Consider the following 13,551-nt stretch of genomic DNA (forward strand, 5'->3'; position numbering starts at 1 on the left):
ACCTCCTTTCTAATTTATATTTCTTATCTCAGGACCGTCTTCCCAGAATTGAGAGATAACTGTCGCTATAGGAGTCAGGCCAACTGATAGAAAAGCAGCTGTTTTGAATCTGATTTAAAGTGGCATCTAACTAGTAACCTTTGACACATCTTTTAACTCCTCCTAATTTTTTAAATAATGACAGCTGAAAAGACAAAGGGCAGAAACTTTTGAGATTGCCAAAATGAGGAATCAGGTGGTCTTAATTTGATAGAGGGTGGTGGTTAACTTGCGCCTTGCCTCATGAAGGAGATTAATTTTTCTTGCAAAAAGAAGGAAGATTCTTTGTACTGATATTACATTAACTCAGAGACTCAGGGTCCATTAAAAGAATAGAAAAACCAACTTTGTTTTTTTTTTTTCTCCTTGTAAATTTGTTTGAGTTCTTTGTAGGTTCTGGATATCAGCCCTTTGTCAGATGAGTAGATTGCAAAAATTTTTCTCCCATTCTGTAGGTTGCCTGTTCACTCTGATGGTAGTTTCTTTTGCTGTGCAGAAGCTCTTTAGTTTAATGAGATCCCATTTGTCAATTTTGGCTTTTGTTGCCATTGCTTTTGGTGTTTTAGACATGAAGTCCTTGCCCATGCCTATGTCCTGAAAAAGTGGGCAATGGATATGAACAGACATTTCTCAAAAGAAGACATACATACAGCCAACAGACACATGAAAAAATGCTCATCATCACTCGCCATCAGAGAAATACAAATCAAAACCACAATGAGATACCATCTCACACCAGTTAGAATGGCAATCATTCAAAAGTCAGGAAACAACAGGTGCTAGAGAGGATGTGGAGAAATAGGAACACTTTTACACTGTTGGTGGGATTGTAAACTAGTTCAACCATTATGGAAAACAGTATGGCAATTCCTCAAGGATCTAGAACTAGATGTACCATATGACCCAGCCATCCCACTACTGGGTATATACCCAAAGGATTATAAATCATGCTGCTATAAAGACACATGCACATGTATGTTTATTGCAGCACTATTCACAATAGCAAAGACTTGGAATCAACCCAAATGTCCATCTGTGACAGACTGGATTAAGAAAATGTGGCACATATACACCATGGAATACTATGCAGCCATAAAAAAGGATGAGTTTGCGTCCTTTGTAGGGACATGGATGCAGCTGGAAACCATCATTCTCAGCAAACTATCGCAAGAACAGAAAAGCAAATACCGCATGTTCTCACTCATAGGTGGGAACTGAACAATGAGATCACTTGAACTCAGGAAGGGGAACATCACACACCGGGCCTATCATGGGGAGGGGGGAGGGGGGAGGGATTGCATTGGGAGTTATACCTGATGTAAATGACGAATTGATGGGTGCTGACGAGTTGATGGGTGCAGCACACCAACATGGCACAAGTATACATATGTAACAAACCTGCACATTATGCACATGTACCCTAGAACTTAAAGTATAATAATAAAAATACATAAATAAATAAAAACCAACTTTGGTTGTTTTGGTGGTGGTAGTTTCGAGTGACAGAAAGTAAAGCAGTAAAGAATGAGATATGATTCTATTTCAGTTTAGGAGAGCCATGCCAGATGAATTTCTATGCACATATGCACTTGCCTTCCAGATGTTAAACTGAGAAAAGATTCCATTAGAATTAAAATATTCAGGCAGAAGATTTAAGAGCAGTCTCCAGACCCTATCTGTCGGAAAATCTCACACCTATATATCTCTATCATTGGCTCTATTTGGAAGAAAAAAACAAAAGCTTAACAAAAACATATAATAAATTTTAAATATTCAAAAGACACATATTCTATGAAAACTAACAAATTTTAACAAAAAAGGGAACTTTTATTAAAAGTCAAAATTACATTACCTCTTTCACATAGGATCAGAAAAATAAGTTTTTAAAAGTCAAAAGAAGCATGTTATTTTTTACTTTAAAAAAAACCCTCCTAAAACAATAGTCAAAAGTGTCAAACTCATTTAAAAAGAATGCATAAGACATAAAATTACCAGTCTCAAGGAGCCAGTGTGAAGATACAAGTCTAATAAATAATTTAGAGTACTGTCTAAGAAATGTTCTGAGAATACAGAAGAAAAGTAAAAATGTGGCTAAGATTAAAATAAGAGAAAGATAACAGAAGACAGAAAAATGACAGAAAATGTCAGTCTTAAAATTTCAGGAGAAATAAATGAAATTTTTGAAATATTTAACAATGATGAAATTGAAGCCATTTCTTAGGCAGCAAAACTATGAATATATCTTTAAACATTTTGGCCTAAATTACATAGAAATGTTCCATACCAGGATGAGTTTTAAAGAAACAAAAATGTTGAATTTCAATGATAAAGATTTAAAAACACCCAAGCATTAAAATAGTATCTTGAAAAAATATGAAATTAGTTTGCTTTATGCTCTTGTGCATAATTTCCAAAATATGAATTTGTCACCATCCCCTGTGACAACAAATTTCAAAAATAATGGAACAAAATTTCAAGGATTTTGAGTCTTTATATGTATGTTCTTCCAAAGTTAATGAATATGGTGCAAATATATACTAACCTATATCAAATAGGCTCCAAAAATGTATTTTTTTAAAGATAATTTAAAAATAGTTTTTGTCTAAGATAAAAATCAAGGAGAAAAATGAGTGGGAAATTATGTTATAAAAAGGCAAGTGAAAAGAAAGATATAAAATGAGTTTAACTTTTAAGTAAGTCTAAATTTTTAAATATGGGTATGTGATTATGAAACAAATTTAAATTTGTGTAATGTGTTTATAAAACACATTTAATATTAGAAATACTGAAAGATAAGCTATTTATTTAAATATATTTTAACATTGACAGTTGGGCAGTTCATTAAAAACTAGAAATTCATTTCATTTGGACATTTGAAGTGGGTTTTAACTTATACAGTTATCTAATTATTAATATACACCACTATTGTAAAAAAAAAAAAAAACTTAGAAGTAGAAGGAAACACACATGCCTATGTTTTTGTGCCTGTGTGTGTATATGACATTATATACACGTGGTCCTGATTTATCATAATTTGACTTATAGATTTCTTGACTTTTTGATGGTATGAAAGTGATAAGCATTCACCAGAAACTGTGCTTCCTGTTTTGAAATTTGTTCTTTTTCTGAAATTGTGATATCCAGAATTATACTCTCTCACGATGCTGGGCAGCGACAGTAAACCTCAGCTCCTAGTCAGCCATGTGATCATGAAGGTAAAACACCAATACTGTACTGTACAGTGTAATGTATTCAATAAGTTACATGAGATATTCAATACTTTATTATGATATGGCTTTGTGTTAGATGATTTTGCCCAACTGTAGGCTGATGTAAGTGTTCTGAGCACGTTTAAGATAGGACAGGCTAAACTATGATGTTTGGTAAGTTAGGTGTATTAAACTCATTCCCAATTTATGATATTTTCAAATTATGACGGGTTTATTGGGACTTAAGCCCACTAGAAGTTCAGGAGCTTCTGTATAAGTGCTTATGAAATGTGATGTTTTATTTACTCATAAAGGTTAGGAATTTACAATACAGACTATTCTCAGGATGGTAATACATGTCCAATTCTGGCTGATAGTAATCAGAGAAGGTTTACTTAAAAAGAAGAAATTTCAGCTGATATTTGAAGGATTAGTGCAAACTAAGATTGTACAGTGCAAGAAAAGTATCACAAGCTTCACGATATAAGTAACTTTGTAACAAACGGGCATTTATAGATACATTTGATTTTCTTACTCCTAACATCCTTAAGCAAGTTATGCTGCCTCAGCCTTTAGAACATATTCCATCCATACATTCTTTGCTACCTCTAGTGCTACCTCTCTCTCCTAGTCTAAAACATCTCTTGCATGTACTATTGCAAATTAAAAAAAAAAAAAAAAAAAAAAACTGTCTTTTTTTTACCTATACACATCTAAGCTCAGAAAATCAGACTCTTTTTGTGTGTTTTTCTCTGTGTTTTTTTTTTTTTTTTTTTTTTTTTTTTGAGACGGAGTCTCGCTCTGCCGCCCGCGCTGGAGTGCAGTGGACAGATCTCAGCTCACTGCAAGCTCCGCCTCCCGGGTTTACGCCATTCTCCTGCCTCAGCCTCCCGAGTAGCTGGGACTACAGGCGCCCGCCACCTCGCCCGGCTAGTTTTTTTTTTTTTGTATTTTTTAGTAGAGACGGGGTTTCACCATGTTAGCCAGGATGGTCTCGATCTCCTGACCTCATGATCCGCCCGTCTCGGCCTCCCAAAGTGCTAGGATTACAGGCTTGAGCCACCGCACCCGGCCATGTTCCTGCCAAATTTAAACAATTTATAGGCAAGTTACATGTTTCATAGCCTTTTATTTGCAAATATTTCAGCATATCTTTCCTAAGAATAATGATATTCTCTAACATAATAACTACACCACAACTTCAGTTAATTTTATATAGATACAACACTTTTGTCTAATTTATTGTTTGCATTCTAACGTTGTGATTATTCCCAGTAATGTTCTCTGTAAGCACTATTTCTCCTCCAGTATAGGGCCAGAAGGAACATTACTTCTCATGTCTTTTTAGTCTCCTTAAATCAGAAATGTTACCACAACCTTCATTGACATTTATGTTACTTATATCTTTAAATAATTCAGCCCTCCATCCCCTCTCTTTTTTTAAAAAAATAAAACATTCCTTCTTTAGAGTTTGTCTGAGAATTTTTTTCATGATGAGTTTCAGGTTTTGCATCAATGGCCAGGACACTATATAGGTGATATGCCCTTCTTAGGTTTGGCTGCACAAATGTCCATTGACTCTTCACTAGTAATTTTGGCTTTTGTAATATGGTAAAGGTTGTGGCTGCTTAATAGATATTTGCTTATTGATTATGCATAACCAAATATATATTTTATAGTTATGCAATTCAGACTATCAGGTTTTTTGTGGTCATATAAATTTCTACCATTGAATGCTGTTGCGTTTGTTGTGTTAGAGTATGGGTAGCTACCATGATTGAGGTATTTTATTAACATTATTAACCCTGTTGTACTCCATTGTAGATACTATGGTGTGGTATGCAGAGCTGCCTTTTGGGAATATGGCTGTTGTTGCCCCACCTGCTGGGGTGGGTGGCTGCTGATGGCTCAAAGCAATTCCTCCTTGGGAATTGCTCTTGGGGAGACAGATGTACCTAAATCAAGATTATGCTCCCTCTTGATGTATGTGATGGTGGGGTGGGGCAGGGCAGCCTCAAACTAATACTGGTGGATGAAGTGTTATACCAGTGAAGTGTTAACAAAATCCAGGTCTCTCTGCCTTAATTTCAGTTACTCTTAAGGACTAGACCAGCTCTAGAATTCTACCCATAACTTAGTGAGGCATCTGCAGCAACTTCTCCCTCCACCCAGTCCCACTTCCCTTACTTACCTTACATTCCTTCAAGGTGCTATTCCTAAAAAGCACCTTTCCACCCACTTTGTGAACCCCCCTCCATGAAAACCAACTTTGTGCTACAAGTAAATCTCTAGACAACTGAGCATCTGTTTTCTGAGTGAACTCAATCTAAGGCAGAAAGGAAGCATTCTATATGTGTGCATGTGCTTATTGATGAAACTAATATTGCAAGGCATAATTTATGCAGGATGTTCACATTCTTGATTGAAAATAAGTTCCTGTTGATAAGGTATTATCTATACTATTTTCGAGATCAACAGAGTAGAGTTTTACCTTCCTTGGTAGGTTTGAATAATAAAGGCAAATCTAATTTATCTAGGAAAATGAATAGATAGATAGATAGATAGATAGATAGATAGATAGATAGATAGACAGACAAGTAAATGGGAGGTATTAAAGTTTCAAAGTATAAGCTTTCACTCCTATTTTATAACACTGCATGTGGAAACTGCATTGAATAAACCCCTTTCAACCTCTAAATGAGTAGAGTGATACAAAGTTTTCTCATAAGCATATTTATGTATTTTCTCATCATCAACAAGACTCAGATAGGTATCATACTTACCAAAGGGGGATATAAAGCTTGATGAGGTTAAACAACTGGTTCAAAGCTATGTGGCAGCAAGTTGTAGAACTGGGATTTGAACTGGTATAGTTGACTTCAAAAATCTTAATCATTTACAATGTCACTGCTTCAAAATATAATTTGCTAACTTCTTAAATTGCTGGAAGGAGGGGAAAGTTCAAATCTCATCAATACTATTTGAATTCATAAACGATTACTTCCTCTGAAGAATCCAGATAAATATTCAATGTAGTATGAGAGCTCTGTAACCAGAGATAACTTGGTTCAAACTTGAACTTTGCCTAAGTAGCTGAATGACTTTGGATAAATTACTTGCTCTATCTAAATCCCTAATTCTTCATCTAAAAGTCAGAATGATAATAATCTAGAGTTTTCTTCATCTAAAAATCAGAATAATCATCTAGAGTTTTTGTGGGGATAAAACATGTTGATGAATTAAAATGCTTATTAGCATAGTACTTGGCACATAGTAAGCACTCAATAAATGTTAGTTGTTATCACCATACCTACCTAATCTAGGTAAAATTTGGAAAAATGTTATCAAAAGATTGTTTGATTCTCTGTTCTTTCTTTGTATTAATATGATATTTACACATCTCAACAAATGACAAAGTATTTCAAGGTCAACCATTTAACAACAACTCATTAATTATATTATCCTTTTAGTAAATCATTATTGGAACAAATCATTAGGTGACCTTTTCTGGTTACCGCAATCCAATAAAACTTACATTAGCCAGTGTTTCAGGAACATTAGTCTAATGTGCTTTCAGAGATCACCTTCTCTGAGCAGTATAATAAGTTTGTGTGAAAAGCATAAAGCATGTAATACATAATAACATTTGGACTTTAATGAACCATCTTGGCAAACTGACTAGTACTATAATTCAATAGTGAGCATTCCTTAATTAATGAATTAAAAAAGTCAACAGCATGCCCTAAATGCTACAATTGATTACAGTTTCACTTATTTTCTATTTTTACTATATTCTCCTGATTTGTTAAGCAATAAACAGTGAATCTTAAGTGACCTTGGTAAAGAAAATAAAGAATGGGAGCAACGGAAAAAGAGAGTACAATTAGCAAGTTGTGTAGCTTTCAATGGATACTTTTTTCCTGAAAATATTAGCGATTTTGATTTAAATGTGAACGTAAATTGACTCAGGTGTTTTTCTTAACTATATCTCTACTGGGTGTATAATATTTTTTAAAAAAATCACTAACCCTCTGGATTACACTCAACTACATACAAAAGCTGAAATATTTCAGGAACATTAAGTCAGTAGATCATTTCAAAGAATAACTTCACCACTTCTCTTCATATAGCCTTTGAAACTAGTTTATTACAATTTATTGTAATAATGTGTTTAACTCTTCTTCAAGGCCCCATAAGTCTCTAAGGAGAAGAACTTTCCATAAATATGTGTGTATTTTTCCTGATAGTGACTTAGAAGATATTAAATGTATGAATGTGGATGAAATGAACATACGACAGACCATACGATAAATAGCAAGTAAAAGTTCTTCATTTGGGTTAAAATATTTTCCTAACAATGTATTCCAATTTTCCGAACTATCCCCAGAAATGTTATCTGTTAGCATATTTCGACTACTTTTAGATGTCCTAAAAGGAACCATTATTTTTTACAATAGTAAGAAACTTTTTATAAAACACTGTCAATTTAACTATGACGTGCCTTCATTACTAAGACAAATTCAAATTTTAGTGATATAAAATTTGGGAATAAATGCATCTTCATATTCATACTGCTTTTTTGGCTTTTATACTTTTATGTGAATACACTTCATGTAAAATTTTGCTTTTGCTAGAAGAAAATTTAAAAAGAATAAAACAAAAACTGTTTACTACCCCTTAATAAAAAAAAATGACTTAGAAAGAGGCCACTAAGGAGATTACAGGTAAGTCTCTACTCTTTATTTATTTCTTTTTTTAAAGCTAGTTCTGGCAAGCAAAAATTGTCAAGAACATTTGTGGAAGAAATTGAACTTTCTATTTCAGTTAGACTCAGCCACTGTTAGAGGAACTATTTTTCCCTCCAGGGTTGGTTGGTATAAGGAGCAACAGCATGGAAACAACATTAGTAATAACTATTTCAAACCCCAGATGTTGTAGGTATTGTATAAGGGAAATGATTTCTTGCAGGAAAAAATAATTTTTAGGCAAATTTAAGTTCATTTACATTGGTTGTAACTAACAATAGCTACAACTTGTGAACTGTCACTATTTTCTAAGCTAGCTATATATCAATGCTTTCTACAACAAAATAAATCATGTAAGCATAGATAATTCATAGAGACTTACAGTTTATTACTTATATTTTAAAGCAAATATAGAGAGATCTGCATATATTTAGAAGAGTTAGTATCTTTCTGTACTTTTGGTATCAGGAAACCAATTAATGGTGAATTTTGAAGGAAAGAATCACCTTTGGAAAATCCAATTTGCCTTGACTTTAGACCTTAGCTTAACAAAATTATGTTATAACCCACCAGCTGTTTTAGAAATTTTGGAGGTAATTGAGTGCATTACATTGAGATAAATAAATGTCTGATCCACTGCTTCATTTTCTTTTACATAAAGTGGGCCTTATTTTAAAGGGCAGCATTCTGGTTTCATCTGTTTCCTTCTTGAAGAGAAGAGTTCCTTTATCTAATTCCATGCTTTTTCATGATAAACCTTTGATAGCCAGGGCTTAAGTTAATAGTTGTGCAGCCTTCTCCAGAGTCATGTTTCTCATCTACAAAAAAAGGAGATCTTCTTGTCTCCAAGCAATATGATGGAAACAAAACAAATTTATGAGGTCCACTAGGACCTTGCTCCCATCTCTAACCATTTTCTCTGTTAGCTGATCACAACGGCTAGTAGTCATGTAACTGAACCTCAAAACTTTATCACATTTTTTTTTTCCCTAGGAGTACCCACTAAATTGCCTAATTGTAAAAATCATGAGTTTTTAATGGGGGGATCTTTTTATTTTAATATTTGCTAATATTTGCCTTATCGACGGTCCTTTGCAGTGGGCCTCTCCTGACTCTTGTCTTGCTAGTACATGTCTGTCCAGCAACCTCAAGTGAAAGTGTTGCTATCTAAATTTGTCAGAAATTGAAATACTCATGAGTCCCCTTTTATTAGCAGAGCCGATTATGTTACCTCACAAGGACTTGACAATACTTTATAACTCTCACTCTGCATCCAGACATAGTGGGCTTTCTTACACCTTTTCTCTCCCCTGTGATAAACAAACCCAAGACGGGACTTGCCTTCTTGTTGTATGACCACACTAATGCTCACCAATTTCTTCAATTGGCAAATAGGTAAGCTTAATAGCCTGGCGATACCAGTCCCAATTTTGACTACTTGGCAGTGTAGATTAAATGAGATAATAAATACAAAGTGATATGAACAGTGTCTGGTCCATAGAGTGCTCTCAGTAAATGTTTGCTAATATAATTATCACTGGTAAGTGTATACCATATCTCAGACCTATTAGATTCAAGGAAGCAAGATGAGAAAGTTCTACTTAGCCTTCCAAATATAAACCTTAGGTAGTTGCAAAGTTTACTAATGTCACTAATACTTCATTTCTCATCTGGCTTTTGTCTTTCAGAAGATAGTCCTTAAAAACATAGTCTTCTTAGCCTGGAACCTAAAAATAGGGAGATGGTAGAAATTTCAGACACCAAAAATTCTAAGAAGTCTTAACTATAGTGATTATTGTGGAATTCCAAACAAATATTTGGAAAAAGTATCCCTAGATTTTATTAGCAAATAAAGATTGCTGGGCCAGGCGCAGTGGCTCAAGCCTGTAATCCCAGCACTTTGGGAGGCCGAGACGGGTGGATCACGAGGTCAGGAGATCGAGACCATCCTGGCTAATACGGTGAAACCCCGTCTCTACTAAAAAATACAAAAAAGAATGGCAATCATTAAAAAATCAGGAAACAACAGGTGTTGGAGAGGATGTGGAGAAATAGGAACACTTTTACACTGTTGGTGGGATTGTAAACTAGTTCAACCATTATGGAAAACAGTATGGCAATTCCTCAAGGACCTAGAACTAGATGTACCATATGACCCAGCCATCCCACTACTGGGTATATACCCAAAGGATTATAAATTATTCTACTACAAAGACACATGCACACGTATGTTTATTGCAGCACTATTCACAATAGCAAAGACTTGGAATCAACCCAAATGTCCATCAGTGACAGACTGGATTAAGAAAATGTGGCACATATACACCATGGAATACTATGCAGCCATAAAAAAGGATGAGTTTGCGTCCTTTGTAGGGACATGGATGCAGCTGGAAACCATCATTCTTAGCAAACTATCACAAGAAGAGAAAACCAAACACCGCATGTTCTCACTCATAGGTGGGAACTGAACAATGAGTTCACTTGGACTCGGGAAGGGGAACATCACACAATGGGGCCTATCATTGGGAGGGGGGAGGGGGGAGGGGGGAGGGATTGCATTGGGGAGTTATACCTGATATAAATGATGACTTGATGGGTGCTGACGAGTTGATGGGTGCAGCACACCAACATGGCACAAGTATACATATGTAACAAACCTGCACATTATGTACATGTACCCTAGAACTTAAAGTATAATAAAAAAAAAAAAAGGAAAAGAAAAGAAAAAGTAGCTAAATGTACTGTATTTGTTAAGTGTACTGTGGTTATAAAGGAGAATCCCTATTTTTAGGAAATATGCTGAGTACTTTTCCCTCAAATGGTTCATACATATATATATATATATATATATATATATACATATATCTAGTTTACACATAAATACATATGCAGATATAGATGATGTATTCTTAATGTATATATAAAAAGAGACTGAGAATAGTGAAGCAAATGGGGTAAAATGTTAACAATGTGTGAATCTGAGTAAACTCCTGCAAATTTTTTATGTTTGAAATAATTTTCCAAACTTTAAAAACTGGAGTTTAAAAATTCTAAAAGTTATCTTTCACTCCCATCTCCTCTTCCAAGGAGTAAGCCAATATTAACAGTTTTATATGTGTATTTCTGGATCCATGTCTATGTTTTTTATTGTGGTAAAATATATATAACATAAAATCTACTATTTTTAAGTGCACAGTTTAGTGCATTAAATACAAAAATCTGGAAAAAAAAAAATACAAAAAAGTAGCCGGGTGATGAGGCGGGCGCCTGTAGTCCCAGGTACTTGGGAGGCTGAGGCAGGAGAATGGCGTAAACCCGGGAGGCGGAGCTTGCAGTGAGCTGAGATCCGGCCACTGCACTCCAGCCTGGGCGACAGAGCAAGACTCCGTCTCAAAAAAAAAATAATAATAATAGGCCGGGCGCGGTGGCTCAAGCCTGTAATCCCAGCACTTTGGGAGGCCGAGACGGGCGGATCACAAGGTCAGGAGATCGAGACCATCCTGGCTAACACGGTGAAACCCCGTCTCTACTAAAATACAAAAAATTAGCCGGGCGTGTTGGCGGGCGCCTGTAGTCCCAGCTACTTGGGAGGCTGAGGCAGGAGAATGGCGTAAACCCGGGAGGCGGAGCTTGCAGTGAGCTGAGATCCGGCCACTGCACTCCAGCCTGGGCGACAGAGCGAGACTCCGTCTCAAAAAAAAAAAAAAAAAAAAAATAATAATAATAAAAAAAATAAAGATTACTATGATCCATGGTAACTACTCAAAAGTTGCCAGACCACAGCTTAGTTTTCATGGTTAAGTTTTGATAAGAAAAAGAGGAAGGACTGATTAGGCATAACTTTGGGTGATGGTTCAAAAAGAAGTCACAACCAACTGGAACAAAAAATAAGACTTTGGCCAAACTCAGACTACATGTCTCTTGGTAGTGGAGAGACAATCTAAGAAATCGTAACAAGAGGTAAAGAAAGATGCCTACAAAACATACAGATTACATTTTTGCCTACAAACAATACTTGTTTCACCCCACATACATTTCCATAAAGTCATGATACAGTGAATCATCTGGTTGCCTCACTCCAGTATGAAAAACAGCCAAACTGAAAAGCTTCATCTCTGCTTAGGAACACGAGTAACAAACACAGACATGTCAGCTACCTATTTTTCATTGAAAGAGGCCCTGACCTGAACTGAGACATAATTAAACAATGAAATAAAATACTATGAGACTGGATGGTATGCATTTTTGGGGTTCTATGTATTACATATTTTTTATATATGGAGAGATAATCTCTCTATATATGCATATCTAAAGTTGGGAGTCAAGAGAAAAGTGTATTTCAAGTGAAATAATATTCTAGAATAAAGGTTCCACTACTTACTAGCAATGTTGCCTTAAGCAGACCATTTAATGTTGCTGAGTTCCAGTTTACCTACCTGGAAAGTGAAATTGTTATCAGTCATTCTTCTTGCATTTAAATTGTTCTTTCAATTTGATACTTCAAATAGGGTAATGCATAAGAAAGACCTGTGTATGCTGAAACACAGCATGTGTATGGAAGGGCTTATTAACTGTAAAGTCATATGACAAACAGCAAAGTTAAACTTTCTAGATGGTGTTGCACCAAAGGTGCAGGCATCTATCTCTTCCCCAAACACTAATCTCATTTGTAGTACATAATTGCACAACTCAGAAAGAAACATGTTATAAAAATCCCAGGTGGTTTCTACTCACCTTCATGAGTTATTTCTACAGTTGCAACAGAAAATGAATTGTTAATGTGTGTACTGTAAATAATTGCATAAATAATGACTGTGCCAAAGAAACAACCACTATCCATGAACATTTTACAACAGTCAATTCCAAGTGTAAAATGTTTGGCAACTTAAAGGAGGAAGTTGAACTTGTTAATTTTCTACCAAGAAGGTTAAATAGAAAGGAAGCAATTCAAACATATGTCAGCAACAGGGCTTCCTGGAATTTAAAATCCCCAAACAGCTGGTGGAGAGACAGCCTACTGTTTGAGAAGCATCAGGGCTGGGGAGGAAGGGAAGAAAAGAAATGGGCAAGAGAAGGAACTACAGATGTTTTCCTAGAGACTTGTTCAATTTTTCTATCAAAAACTGTTTCAATTAAGATTGGAACTTCTGCTACAAAGCTACAGCTAACATTTTCTGAAGATCGATTTTATGTTAGACATGGGTAGAAATTTTATATGTGATTGTCTCATTTAATCTTCACAAACTGTGAAGTTAGTGCTATGATTCCCATTTTGTAATTAAATAAACTGAGTTTAGGGGCATTAAGCGATTTGACCAAGGTAATTTATAGAATCAGGATTCAAATCTATTGCCTGTCTGACTTTGAAGCTGGAATTCTTTGCATCACTTCAGAGCATACAAATACAGAAGAGTCAAAAGAGACCTTTAAATGCGTAAGAACTCTACACTTCTTGTGACACGCATTCATGGCAAATCAATTGAGACGTATGTTATATTTTATATGAGGTTGAACCATATGAAATTACCAAAATTAGACCATCTTTGTCCACCACA

The sequence above is a fragment of the Piliocolobus tephrosceles genome, chromosome 13 (genome assembly GCF_002776525.5).
Source record: "Piliocolobus tephrosceles isolate RC106 chromosome 13, ASM277652v3, whole genome shotgun sequence".
Lineage (NCBI taxonomy): Eukaryota > Metazoa > Chordata > Mammalia > Primates > Cercopithecidae > Piliocolobus > Piliocolobus tephrosceles.